Genomic DNA, 15,741 nt, shown 5'->3' on the forward strand with positions numbered 1-15,741 from the left:
TCAAGAACTGAGTTTCCCACAAACAAGTTATATGAGTTTGAGCAAATAGTGAAGTTTTTATAAGGCACATTTTGCTTGTCTCCAAAATATGCCAATGGGGTGCCCTTAACATTGTTAGGTAATATTAAAAATGTCTAAAAATACAAATCACAAGAATGGTAGCAAGTATCCCTGTTTGACATGCAAAAACCTACACTTCAATTCTAGTTGCACTACCTGCTATCTGTAAAGCCTTAGGAAATCTGAGATGTCGAAAGCAACCTACTTCAGAAGTAGCTAAGAAAACCCAAGGAGGAATGCACACGGCAGACCTTGGTAAGATGTGAGTCAATAAAAGCAAATCATCCTTCAAGAATGTGCGATGCTATTTAAAATTGACAGACCCTACCTAAGACATTGCTCACTAATAATCAGGGTAAATGAATAATCTGTGCCATTATGGGATCCCAGCAGTTGCAAGGTGAGGATTTAGCTACTAGCCTATTGCACCAGGCCCCTTGTACATGCTTTTTTAAATACCAGCATTCTGTGGTGTAACTGCCAACTGAAAACATATCACTGAATCTCAAATTTTCCTTTCCCTCCCACTCCATTCAAGGTCAAGGTACATATCATTATTTGGGTAGGATACTAGTTTGGATAAGATCTGAAAACCAGGTCTTTCTTATTCTGAACATTTCTTTTCCATTGCTATTTTCTATGCATTTTGCTCTCCCTCTTCCTACAGTCCTTATAAATTTATCCTTACTCGGGCCTGGCTGTGTGAAAAGCAGATAAGCAAAAGTGCTTCCTCATATTACCCGGGAGGCAGCAGACGTAAGACGACAAAGGACTAGTGGACACGGTCAAGCAGCACGCCTTTCAAATAGCAGGTCAGACACTACAGGAACGCTTCTTCATCTCCTTGCTAACATCTGCTATGTCCACCTGATCCGTCTCTGCCTGCCTGCGGGGTTATCTGTTGCTTGAGTGTCATTATAAAAGCCAGGCTGCTTCCAGATCCTGTCAAATCATTAATGCCCATGCCTGTTCCCAGGGTCTTCATCACACATCAACTCTTGGCAGCTGGACTTCCTACCACGTTAGGAACAGCCATGTTTTGCACACCACCACCATGCCACTACACACTCGCACACCAGGAGTGGCTCAGGTGACATGGAATTTCCCAGGGACACCTGCACAAACACTGGGCCTCTTGTGGGGAGTTACGCCAGGCTCCCTTAGCAAGCGTCACCTCTCACGTTGAATACATGATTACCACTCACTCTGCAAAGAAATTTTGAAAAATTGAATTGCGTATTAGACGTCTGAAATAGAAATCCCTATGTTTTTAATAACCTAATGTTTTAACGTTGGACTCTTACAGCCTACTCCTCAATTTAACAGTTCAGCTTTCCATTGTCCAGATATTTGCCTTAAATTTGAATAGCAGCTTAAGCAGATTTCCTAAAGTGTTTATTACATTATTTTAAAATGGAAGGAATAATGGCAACTGAGCCTAATTTCATACGAGCTGCTTTCTGTAGAAGCTCACCCAGTTTGGATTTTTTTATTTTAATTAAGGTGACTCCAGCAGTCATTTCTGACTCTGGCATCGTTCTACAATTCCTTGCCACTTTACCTCTACACCGAGGTTCATTTGTGTCATTCAAATCTCTCCTCTTTAAATACCCACTTATGAATTTATGACGGCGATGCATTCATATCTTTACATTTAATCCAAAAGCTCTGTAACAAGCAGGAAGGGGAAGGGATGAGTAGCTGCCGACACACTTGACAGAAGTAAAGTGCTCTCCTGTCACTGCCTGTGAACAGGCACAGAAGAGCACTGTAATCCTGGCCAGTTCTGCTTGCTCCTTCTCCCTCCTCACTTTTCCTTCTCTGGCCCTCTGCGGCCCCTTCGCCCCTTCGACAGAAGATCTGGACAGGATGTACCCCATGTCCTCACAAAAACCTTGGAGGGCATTTGGAGATTATGGGTTTTGAATGACACAGATGAACTTCACTGCAGCACTGGTGCAGTGGGGGAATTTATCATTTTGTTAATTAAGAAGGGTTTCCAATAGTCACTGCAGAAATTGCCTCTGGAATATCATTAATTAACCGTCCCATTTCTACCACGGGAGGGAGGTGCAAAGCTGGGCAGCAAAACTGACAAAAGGAGTCGCTGTGAAAGCGCACGCATGCACACACACATACATACACACACACACACACACACACACCCCTCAAGAAGCACCCAACCAATCTACAGAGAAAGAGGGAGGTGATTTCCAACAAATATGAAAGGATCCCCAGAGCTGAAGAAACCCAACATGTAGCATTAAAGCTATGCTCATTCAAAAGGCCCGTGTTACTCTATAAATAAAATCAACAGTTTAGAAACTATTTGAAATAAAAAACTTGCCAAGTTGTTTGGAATTTAAAGGATTCACCCTCCCATCCCCCACCCCCAACACACACAATAACTGTTTCCTTTCCAGGGAAGAAGAAAACATTTTTTTTCCTCTTAGCTTTCTTATTTGTTGAGTATCCAGGTAACAAACTACTTAAAATCAACCAAACAAAACTTGATAATTGGCCCCATCCCCATCTGAGCCACAGAAGAATGTAACCATGGCAACCTGTCGTTTAGCAGAGGCCACCTCATGCACCTTTCACAATTTAAGTATGTGAGAATCTATCCATTCCTAAGCAGCATTATCATACCAGGAACATTTTGTTCTTTATTGCAAGGAGGTATGAAGGCAAGCTCTTAGAGTAGTCAGCAGTAAGGTATGCAGGTGACAAAGGGATCCAGGAACTTGGAAAGACACAGACGCATGCACAAATCGAAAGTTCTCTCTGGTGAGGAACACTCAAGAGTGGACGTGTCAAACGGCAGTCAGTAAAATTCCCGGCAACTATAGCAGAGTTTCTTGCCGAAATCCAAGGTTGCAAAACAAGACTCTCATACAGTACAAAAGTAGCAGCAGCCTGACATGGGAAAATATCCTCCCTGAGTTTAAAGGAGTATAGTGTTTGGGCCCACATTTAGCATATTCCAGAGAATACTACTCACCTCCTATTCATGTTGCTACTGGTTTGCTGGCCATCTCCATATGTAGAACATGTGGAAACTATTTTTAAGCAGCTAAGCTTAAATCAAATGGAAATTATAAACTCTAATTATATTTATTATTTACTTGTTTATTTATTTGAGGGACAAAGAAATGGAGAGAATTCCCACCCATTGGATCACTTGTCAGTAGCCTGCACAGTCCAGATCTCCCTCTGGGTGGCTTGTAACAAGCCACTGTGCTATCATGACCATCACCTCACAGGGTCTGCGTCGGCAGGAAGCTGGAGCTGGGAGTGAACCCAGGCCCTCAGTTACAGGGTACAGGCATCATAAGCCATGTCTCGGTCCCAACCCAGTGCCACATATTCAATCCTCAATCATTCCCTATTCACAACATTTAATCCAAAATTAAGTTAGTTTGAAAAAATGGTGCTTTATTAAGGAGACCAAGTTTAAATTCTTGAACCCTTAACAGAGTGTTAACAGAGACAGCTCTGGGATTAGGGTTTCATTCCAGCAATAAGGCTGTTAGTCAACTGCTCCAACTCTGCCAGCACAAAACTAAAGCAAGAACATCCAGCGAGCTTGGCAAATGAACACCTTAAGTTTCAGTGCTGTGGGGAAGGGCAAAATTAGGGAAAGCTGGAAGTATCTTGATGGCAGACGCCGTGTCACTGGGCTGGAATGAGTGTCACCAAAGATCCAGAGTGGATTTTTGTCTATTTTTAATGTGCTATCACATTTCTCTTCCACAACACCATTCCGTGAGGATCCTGATGAACTACGGCCAGAACCGTTACTGAATGCAAAGAAGCACCCGAGACCATTCTCTCATCCTTGCTTACATCAGTAAGTGTGCTCTAAGCACCTACAGTGTGAAAAGTACTCTACAGTGAAAGCTGGGGTCGGCCAAGATGCAGCACCTGATTTTTTAAACAGTCAAGGTAACTTTAGGGTTTCAGCTTTGAATGATCCTTTACCAAGGCCCTGGCAGAAACCCCAGCAATTTTGAATTCGAAGAATGACCATTTTTCTTTAAAAGTTGTTCCATGTTGTCTGAGATTAGGGCTCCACAAAGCCCAGGTGAGCTTCCCACATCACACCGACATCCTGTTTAATGGAACTGTCTGAACGTTGACTGATGTCTCTGCGTAAACTTTCGGTAAAAGAGAATGCAGGCAAATTGGTGCTTCTGGAGATTTAAGGGACAAAACGAGCAGTGTATTACCTGACATTTGGCAACACAGGGTATGCTCTCTCTACACGTAGATGGGTTCAGAGGACAGTGGTCCTTTAAGATGCTGTCACCTACTGATGTCACAGCCATACAGTTCATGCAAGCACACTCTACGGTGCTTGCACAACCACACAACTGTCTTCATCATCTAACACTGCCATTCCGAGTACTGCTTCATCATTAAGTGACACGTAACTATGTGAAGTTGAAGGTTATATAATAACAGAGTCTCTACTTTCCAGTGTTGGCATTTATTTAAAAAAATTTTTTAATGTAACAGTTCTTAGCATTAATTTAAAGAAGCCATTTGGAAAATTGTCTTTTGCTAGCAAATGTGTGAAGCTCAAAGTGAAGGACTTTAAATGGAGTTATACGTAATTTGTATAATAGCTAGTCCACTCTAATCCTAGCAACTACCATTTGTTGACTATTGCATCTTTGTGTTGGGCAATATGTGAAATATTAAATGTTTTTTAATAATCTATATTGTTGGATTGGTGCCACCGTGCAGAGGGTTAGGCCTCCATTTGTGGCACCAATATTCCATGTCCTGGATGCTTGCTTACGGCCTGGGAAAGCAACAGAGGGTGGCTCCAGTCCTTGGGGCCACACTCAGACAAGGCTGTTGGCCCCTGGCTTTGCACTGGCCCACCTGTGACGGTTGAGCTCATCTGGGAAGCCAACCAACAAATGGAACCTCTTTTTCTTTCTCTGTCTTTCCATTCTTCTCTGTAACTCTTTCAAACGAAAATAACTCCTTTAAAAATCTATGCTGTAGATTGTCTCTTTTATAGAAGAATCTGAGAATTAGAGATTTTTGAAAAATTCTACTGTTTGTAACCATTTAAACTCTCATTAGACGGCAAAAAGACTAGTTATACTCAAGATAGGACTTTTATATAATCTTGATTTACAATTATAAATTAGTGAAAACACTCGTAAGCAATTTGGCAATAACAATTATTAACTAAAATTTCTATACTTTTTGTCCAATCATTCATTTCTATTAGAATAACGAAGAAAAACCTGAAATTATACAAAGATTTAAAGCCAAAAATGTTCATCTCAGAACCACAGATTCTAAGCAATAGCAAATATTTAAAATTAAACCTACACAATTACAATGCAACATGAAGAAAAATTCATATATTAAGGTAACGCACAGTGACAGTGACTGGTGTGGGCAAAGGAGCACGAGGGAGGAGCCGTGGAAGCCAAAGAAGAGATCTCATCACTCCCAAAGTGTGATTCATGCGGTAACCAGCTTACAAAGATAGGGCAAGGAATGTGCAGGCCACAAAATGCTGCAGGTTTGTAATAACTATCTATTTTTTTGTAAATCAGTTACACAGAGGAAAGCCAGAGAGCAGTCCCAGTGACTTTAGTAGGATCATTTAAAGGAGAAAAGACCCATATTATTCAGGGTGGGGCAAAGGGGGGGGATCTTACATTTTAATACACTTGCTTTCAAAAGATAGTACACCCCAGGAGTTAGTCCCCAAAGCCAACACAGCACAGTGCTCTGAAGCCTGGATCAGTTAAACTAAAGTTTCTCTGATGACTCAAACAAAGCACTGAGCCAGAGGCGGGGGGGGGGGGGGGGGGGGAGTGCACTTTTGCCCAATACCATTAGAGTGTTCACAGTTACTCATTTTAGTTGTCACTTTGCAAACAGACTTAAACCAACCTTTTGGAACCCAACCAATGTATAAATAGATGAAGTTCCGTAAAAAGGAGGCCCATTAACATGGAAAGTCAAAACCATGAGTCACACCGCATCCACGGAACACACACAGAAGGGAGAGAGAGAAGACCAAACCCTGAGCTCCGGTCTTGCCCACAGATAACAGACAAGGAAGGAGGTGTTTAATTCCCAGAGGGCCTTGGCTATGCACAACTCTGAGAGGCTCACTCTTCAGGTCAGATGTTAAGAACCCCCACTGAAACCCCAGGAAGAAAAAGCCAGAAGAAAACAGAAACAACCCTTTCTAACCCAAATTCAGGATGTACGTTGCTTACTGAAAAGCAAATAAATAAAAATATAAGTGAAGCCAGTCTCTGGTGGCATCTCACAGAGGAAATGTATGCTAACACAGAGACTACCTGAGGAAAGCAAGAGGCAGATACACTTCCGCTTCAGACTCAAATACAAAGGTACTAAGGCTAAAAAACACAATTACCTGGGAAATGGCCCAACTCACTGAATTAGCCTGTAATATTAATCTCAAAGCTATTATATTTTCCTTTGAAAAACACAGATGTGAATCAAAAGGACATAAAAGAGTAACAAACTGTCCAAGTTGAGCAACCTTGCTGCAGACTGCTCCAGTGACCTACCTTCTGTGTAAAGGTCCCTTCTGGGTCCAGCATTGCCGGCAGGTGCACTCAACACTTTCTCATAGAATCTCACCTTGATAGGTTCTCAAGTACAATTTCACTTTCACGTGAAGTCAAACGTGTGTGTGCTTTCTGCCAACTGCCAAATCCTGAGACTAAGTTAAAGTTAAACAGAGGCACTAAGGTTCCCAGGCAAGTCCTGGAAATGTGTGGGTGTAACTTGTCCGCAGAGCTATGGTAAAACAAAGCACCATGCGTGCAGCCTTCCACATGGAAGCAAAGCCAGTTTGTCTTGACAAATACATAAATACCTTTATCTGACAAAAATTCTCACACAATAGCAGACCTTTAGCCTGCTATTCAAGACCATCTCCAGTAAGAGTGCCTCAGGTCAATTTTTGGCTATGTTCCTGGCACCAGCTTCCTGCTACAGTAAATCCTGGGAGGGAGGGAGGGAGGGAGGAAGCAGTGATGGCTCAAATGCCCGGGCTCCTGCCACTGACATGGGAGACCCTGTTAGTGTCCTCAGCTGCCAGCTTTGGTCCTTTGTAACCTGACCTCAGCCTGTCCTATCCTGGCTACTGCAGCCCTTCTCTTTCTCTCTCTCTCCCCCTCCCTCCTTTAAATAAATTAATCTTTTAACAAAACTCTCATATACACAAGGAGACACGTGCACAGAGTATCCTTCACTACATTAGCAAAATGAGAAATATCTAAATGTTTATAAGTTGTGAAATCAATTGTGACCTATTTTTATGTTTTCAACTAAAACATGGAAGAATTTATGTGTGTATGGATTTCTCTTACACGTATTTTATGAGCATTGTAAAGTCCTATATGATATATGCTCTAGACTATAAACACAATTAGGGCAGGGAATAGTTTGATTAACCATAATGTTATCCATGTTTAGAATAGCTTCTGAGGGCTGGCATGGCCGCGTGGCAGGTTAAGCTGCTGCCTGTGACGAAGGCATCCTATGTTACTGCCGGTGTGTTCTGGCTGTCCTGTATCTAATACAGCTCCAACTAACGGGCGCCTGTGCCCATGTGGGATACCTAGATGAAGACGCCAGTGATTTCACTATTTCATGTGCACCAACTTTTTTGACTGGTCGGTATCTGCAACAACAAAATCAAAAAAATCTCAAAAATCAGCCAGAGAAGTTTACCTTGCAGGCAAGTTAAGTTCTTTGCTAAACTAGTAGTATAAACATAACCCATTTGGATCATATGATTGCTTTCTTTTGACACGTCTTTCTATGATAAGATCAATAATGAATAAGTGTGTTTGTTTAAATAAAACAGATAAGTATTAGGGATTTTCATTTTCAGAAACTTAACATTGTTTTGCCAACTAAACTTCATCCTTGGAGAATTGTAGATCTTGTAGGCTTTGATAGAAATAAAAGCTCATTAACAGAATGGTTTTTTTTTTTACCCAAACCATTACTATTTCATCATTTTGAATCACAGCTCATTAAAACACTTATGCTCAAATGTTTCATTTCTTTTCCCTTGTGAAAAACAACTGAACAGGTAATGTTTGTTTTTCTTTATGGAAATCTCTGGGCCCACACAGCCAGCCACACAGATCACGGTGCTGGCACTCGCCGAGGCTTCAACGTGTCTCTGATGCAGGTTTCAGGGATTTCACATTTGTTTTAACGTTACCTCAGCAAACTGTCAAGACTTCGAGTTCTGAGCATATTATATTAACAAAAACTTAATACCATCCTCTCGAAATTCAAATATTAGCAGGTGATTGCCTAATGGATTCAGTGTCACTCCCCCGGCAGGTGTATTCTATTTTGGATAGCTCCAAAACTGAAAGCGGATAAATTCTTAATGGTGAGTTTGTCTTCTGCAGTACAAAGTAACACACTGTGTTGCCTGAGCAACCTTGGATGGGGTTGGAGCGTGGGGAAAACTCACCCTGGCTCCAGGTTACTTAACTAATCCAGACCTTTGCACAGCCACATGCCCCCAAAAAGCAGGAAGCTAATTGTGTTCGTTTGTCACTTGTTATTTTTCATCTCAAGTCCGCACAAAATAAATGAGTCCAATTTCAAGGTTATGTTCAAATTGACCCACCCAGATAACTGAATATCTAATGAGATATCTGCCACCAGAAAGATATTTCAAGCAAAGTTTGAAATGTACCTACAACTTGCAAAATCTTGCAAAATGCCATGATAGTATGTCATATCTATGGGAACAGCTTTTTTTATTCTCTATTCCAACAACATGTAAACATGATGTTCCAGTTAATAATTAACAGCAAGCACCCAATTACCAATTCAAGCTGACAAAAGTTTACATGTGCAGCTAACTATTTTGCATCCTAGTTTAAACAATGTAGTCAAATATTTTATAGATTTAGATGAGAAAATTTACCACTTAGCATGTGGTACATTTACTACATGTCCATGTGGAGTAGTGCTCTACATGGGACAGTGAAGAAGTACACCAAAACAAAGCTATCTTTGTAGAGTTCACATCAAAAGAATGCAATTACAAGTCTTTCATCTGTTCTTTCCTGGTAGCTTAGGCGACAGATATCATATCATTTCGGACATAAAGAAGAGTGAAATTTTGACATCATGTCATCCAGAAAACACTGCTTTCCTTGAAACATATTCAGTACAAATGATTTATTACATCAGCAACATCGAAGAGTATAGTTCAGATTAAGGAAAGAGATAAAATTCTAGGTCAGTGTTTATCTACTTCAAACCATGAAAGATTAAACAGAGATTAGACTATGTCAAGATGATTAAAGACTGGGACTGAGGTGATCTAACTTGAGTGGTATAAATTTCTTTCTTTCTTCTTTTTCTTTGGACTTGTTTATTGATATTGGAAGGGCAGATTTTCAGAGAGGAGAGACAGACAGACTTATCTTTCATCCACTGATTCACTCCCCAAATGGCCACAACAGCGAGAACTGTTAGTCTCTTCAGTGACTGGGAATACGTATATTAACAATCAACTGGTTATTAAACATAGAATTGAAGAAAAAAAAAACCTTACCTCCTGATTCCCAATTTATTATCTCCCACGAAATTATATGTTCCAGTTATAGAGGTTATCTAACAAATGACCCCTAAAACTCAGTCACTTCACTTCCTCTAGGACAATATTTATCCCAAATAGATAGATATTCAAAATAGATAGAATACAAAATACATACAAAACAATGGTTGGTTAAAATCGAAATTGAAACCCTCATAAATAGCAGGTGGGAAGGTGGAATGATGCAGTTACTTTCAAAAATAACATGGATTTTCGTCAAAGTTAAATAAAGAACTTCCAATTTTTTACAATGTGGTACATTCTTGTGACAGAATATCATTCGACCATAAAAAAGGTAGATGGCATAGAAAGTTAGCCTCATAGCCCAGTAGCTAAGGCAGCAGTTAAGATACACACATCCCCAGTCAGAGTACTTGATTTTGATCCTTGCTTCCAATTCCTGACTCTTGTTAGACTTGTGTTGTCTCAGAAAGCAGCAATGAGGGCTTAAGTGTTTGGTTTCCTGTCACCCTCGCAGGAAAACTGGACTTCTGTTCCCAGCTGTTGGCTTCAGCCCAACACATCGCCAGCCATCCCCGGCATCTCTCAGTCTCTCAAATAAATGAGTTTGTTGTTAAATAAAACTTTTTAGTTGCTAAATGAGGATGCTTGCTACAACATGAAACTTAACAACACTTTGCTAAGTGAGAGATGTCAGGCACAAAGGCCACTTATTATTCCATTCTTAAGATTCCCAGAATAGAAAAGCCTGTAAAGAGATAAAGTGGCAGGGCTGGCACAGATCAGGGCAGAAGGAAACAGTGAGTAGCTGCTCATGGGGAATGGCTTCTTTTTCAGGTGATGAAGATATTCTGCAACCGAAAGTACAGACAGTAGGACAATCCTGTGAGTGGAGTACAAACCCCTGATTCAAACAGCTCAAAATGGTGAATTTCAGATATCTGTACATATGCATGTACTCAATACAATATAACCAAAGAAAATGTTCTCAATAAAGTATATTTTCTTAATTCGAGTTTAGACATCAGTAACTTTTTACTTCCTTATGAAATTGCAGTCTGGGTTTTGTGGGAACTTAAAGCAGTCTTGGTGTTTCTGGATACCTGAAACCCGGAGTTCACTCACTCAGGTATCTGTCTCCTGGTGCTGAAACACTGAAGACCCTTTTATCTATAGGGTAACCTCTTAAGAAGCCACACCTCCCCCGCAGCAACTCCGCCTTGCTGTATTACATGCCCTAAACAGACAGTTGGGAGCCCCACACTCTTTGTGACTTGTCCCTCAAAGTCTCACAACATGAGCTTCATCATATTCACTTCATGAAGGGGATTGCTATAACAGATGGGCTCAGGTTCAAGGTCTGAAAGTACAGAACCCACCTCCGAATGAAAGGGCATGCCTGTCATATTGCCAGAAAAGCATTTGAAATGGGCTATACAGCCACACAATCACCTTTGAAAAGTGAGATGCGTCATACCACATGGATAGGTAATAACAAAGAGGCAAATCTACTGTATTGAGATTTGCTCATTGGCTCAATTCATTGGGTTTCTGGCCCACAAGCTGGAGGCACCAGTTAGGTTCCTGACTGGTGGCTGCACACCTCCCTAGATGCTGTGAATCTTTGAAGATTGAACCAGCATATAAGAACTTTCTAATCTTTTCCTGGCCGTTTACTTCTTAAATAAGTTTTTTGATTTGTTTTAAAGAATACTGACAATCAATAATACAGAAATGACAAAGTCATCCATTAGGTAGAAAAAAAACCAATGAAATGTCGGCTATTTTGAGTTGGCATTTGATTTTCCCCATCCCTCTCATCATTCCACACCAAGTCTAAACACTATGCCACTCACTGCACTGATTTCTAAAATGCATGAAGACAGACAAGTGCTTAGTTAGTCTTGGCCTCATTTTCATACTGCCTCTCTAATTTGGGTCACTGTATTTGGGCATGTTAGGTTTGGAACTGCATTTTTCCTTTATAAACTATGGAAACACAAAGGAATTTTGGCAAAGGAGAAAAGATAGCTAAGATATATATTATGAGGGAAATCTTAACATTGCCCAACTTCCCCACCCCCCCAAAAGAGAAAGCATAAAACGAATCAGTACATGGAAACCTGCTTTCACTTACCAGACTGAATCCAGAGTGTGTGATTCACACACAGTAAACAATTATAATTTGAAATCAGCAGAAACATGGAAATAGGTAGATGACAAGCAGATACAGACACGCACATGCACAGATCGTGTGATGCAATGGTTACAAGTTTTTACTTTCATTTTATTTCTCTGAAGCAAGAGTTCAGAAAACAAAACTGGACCTAACGCTGCATGAGAGTGAACCTCATGACTCGGTTCATCCTTCCTTGGATAAAAGCTGATTCTTCCTACTTGCCAGGTGAACGAGAAAACAGCCTATCCTCACAAGAACATGGCTTTTCAGATCATGAAGTTCATCACAATTTTTTTTTCACTTTTTCATTCTTCTAGTAGAGTAACCACCCAAAGAGATTTGTGGCTATTCTTTACCAGTACTCACACTGGAAAATCTGATGGACTGGCTCTTCCTCCTAGCACCCAAGTACTCCCACAGACCAGAAAAGAACAGGGTCAAGTTTCTTAGTAACTCAAGTATGTTGTCTATAATTGGCAGTTTCTCTGAAATTTCTCTGTAAAGATGTATTTATTAATCTGAAAGTGAGAGAGCGCAAGGGAGAGAGAGACCATTCACGTGCTGTTTCTTTTACTTCCCACCTGGCCAGAAAATCCAGGACTGGTCAGACCAAAGTCAGGAGCCAGGAGCTTCTTCCAGGGCTCCCAGATGAATGCCAGACCCGAAGCCCTTGGATTATCTTCTTCCGCATTTCCTCCTGCGAATGAGTTGGAAGTGGAGCAGGCAGAACTTGAATCATTAGCCATACAGAATGCCTGCATCACAGGTGGTGGCTTTTCCCACTACACCAACTTAGCTCCTGCACAACAGCTCTTTGAAAACAGCAAGAAGAGAGGCAGAGGAGCATGTGAGGATTACGGAATGCCAAGCTGCCATCACTGACCTCAGGACAGGTGAAGACTTAACATCTTTTATTTCAGCATTTGTCATTTAATGCATATCAACCTATGACTTTTAACTTTTACTAATTTTAGCATCTTCAACTACATTATATTATCTTTCCTTGTTAGACATCACATGTGACTGATGCCAAAAGCAGTGCAGCCTGTTTGGGGGATGCATCTGTCCATTCTGTCCCACACACACATCAGTGATACACTACACTTTGATGATACCTAATCCATGAACCGGTTACTCCATTATACTACAAACTACAAATCATTTGGGTAGCTAGTCACCCTTCAGATGCCTCCAGTATGATGCTATGCATGTCGGAGTCTCTTCCTGAAACCAGGCTACAATGATAAAAGGCTCTGAGCTACATCACAAATCACTTGCCTCCATTCAGTAATAATACCTAGGATTTAACTTCACTATGGGTCAAGTACGACTCTTTTCCTTTTTAAAGATTAACTTACTTACTTAAAAGACAGAGTTACAGAGAGGAGAGAGAGAGAAAATGAGAATCTTCCATCTTCTGGTTTGCTTCTCAAACGGCTGCAACAGCCAGGGCTGGGCCAGGCCAAATGAAGCCAAGAGTTAAGAACCTATCAGGGTCTATTACATGGATGGCTTGGACCATCTTCCACTGCCTTCCCACCTCATTAATGGAAAGCTGGATCAGAAGTTAAGCATGCAGGTTAGTGTGTTTCATCTGTAGCACCAGCATCGCATATGGACACTGGTTTGTGCCCTGGCTATTTCATTTCAACACAGCTCCCTGCAATGACCTCGGAGGGCAACAGAGGATGGTTCAAGTTGTTGGGCCCCTACACCCACATGCAAAACCCAGAACAAAGTCCTGGATCCTGGCTTTGGATCAGCTCAGCTCCAGCCGTTGTGGCCATCTAGAAAGCAAACCAGCAGCTGAAAGATCTCTCTGCCATTCCTTCTCTCTATAAATCTGACTTTCAAATAAAAATAAATAAATCTAAAAGAAAAAAAAAGGAATGAAGCATGCCATCATAAAGGAGAGCAGCTTAAATACACACTAAAATGTAAACTCTCCCACTGAGTACTGTTCTGAGTACCTTCCATTATCCATGAGTACCTACCTACTTCAGAGCAAATGATTCCGACAGTTCTGAAGATGGTACCAGCATTTTCCTAATTTTATAAAGAGCTTTGTTATTTGCCTTAAAGCAAGTATTAGGTTATGATCCAGGGGCAAATCCAGGTGGTTTATTCTAGGGCTTCAAGCTGTGTGCAGGTTGCATGGTTAAAGCTGCAGTTTGGCATCTACAGACGACAGCAGGATGTTCTGCTCCGTCGTGAGATTTCCCTCCTCCTCGCCCGCATCCCAGGCATCTCAGCCTAGTCAATTCTGGAGCAATCAGCCTTTCCACTCCCATCTATTGCACCCTGTAGGAGCCACGAGAGCATCACACTCAATGAAATCTCAAAAGAAACAAACCACTTTCCAAAAGCACTCCTCCCTACCCTGCCTCCCTGATCTCAGTATCTCTGGAAATAACTCATAAGCAGACAGAAAACGGCATTTTATCTGTGAACACTTGAAAATGAGTCATTCCCATGGGCTGTCAATCACAAATGTCACATGCACATCAAGACAGACCCCTGCAGAGATCCTGAGCAAAGCTGTGTGGGTATTGGGAAGAAGAGCCTGAATCAGCTGGAAGCTTGCAGAAAATAGGAAAAGCACTTTTATCACACTACTTCCAATACTCCTCAGGTTTGCAAGATTTCTAGAAAAGTAGAAGGCTAGCATCAAAAATACATATTTGAATTTCCTTCCACTGTCCTTCCCAATCTGGCTCCCCTAAATCCTACTGCTGACAAGAATCACTGTAGGACACCCAAGCATTCAGGCAAGAGGACAGGATACAGAGTTTAGATATAAGAAGACAATAACTACAACACTCAGATTTCCCTTGCAAATGGGGAGTCCAGAAGCGCTGGACACTAGCGCACATTAGTGACACATTCCAGCAACTGAAAGCTGGGACGGCTGGAAGCACTCTGCCATCATTCCGAACACCGTGCCTGCTTCTCCCACCTTCCCGAGTCCTTTAGTTTATCCCAACACATCTTTCTATCCTTCCACCGCATGGCTGAACCGTATCTACCACCCAGATGATTATTTTGAACACTTCCTCCATGGAGTTGCCTTCAGATCTTTTTGTTTCCATGAGCTTCTTCCATATAGGTCGTTTCTGAACGCATCATCACCTCTGCGTAGGTTGAGCTACTCTGAGAAAAGACATCAACCATTTTTCCTTAGAATATTAGGTTTAACTTTTATAATATCCCTCAAAGGATACAATGTTGTGCTTTGCCTTAAGTAAGGCCTCAATATGTACATCTGGGATGTAACTGATTCTCTTGTGCTTTGTTATTTTTCCATATTTGGAACTTTTGGGAGGTAACTACTATAATCAGTATGATCGTATCATTGTAGAAACCTTGTACATCATGTGTTTGAGCTGTATTTTGCTTAGGAATGTTGGAAAGAGTTAAAAAAAAAAAAAACCCTTACCAGCTTATCTTCTCCAAGTGGGAAAGCAAGTCATTATTGCAATATAGAGGTTTAAACTGACTTGGATATAGTGTTTGAACTTTAAAAATAAGTCAATCTATATTTATATTTGAAAAGTCAACTATTTCAAAAGCAAATCATGATTTCTTTCAGTGAAAATCACTTCAGAAATATTGACTAGAGCCTGGTGCAGTAGCCTACAAGCTAATGCCCTGCTTTACACGTGTCAAGATCCCATACCAGTTCTAATCTTGGTGGCCCCACTTACCACCCAGCTAGCTCCCTGTTTCTGGCCTGGGAAAGCAGTGGAGGACGGCCCAAAGCCTTGGGACCCTGCACCCATGTGGGAGACCCGGAAGAGGCTCTGGGCTCCTGGCTTGAGATCAGTGCAACTCTGGCTGTGTGGTCACTTGGGCAGTGAATCAATGGATGGAAGATCTTCCTCTCTGTCTCTCC

Source organism: Ochotona princeps, chromosome 28 (assembly GCF_030435755.1).
Source record: "Ochotona princeps isolate mOchPri1 chromosome 28, mOchPri1.hap1, whole genome shotgun sequence".
Lineage (NCBI taxonomy): Eukaryota > Metazoa > Chordata > Mammalia > Lagomorpha > Ochotonidae > Ochotona > Ochotona princeps.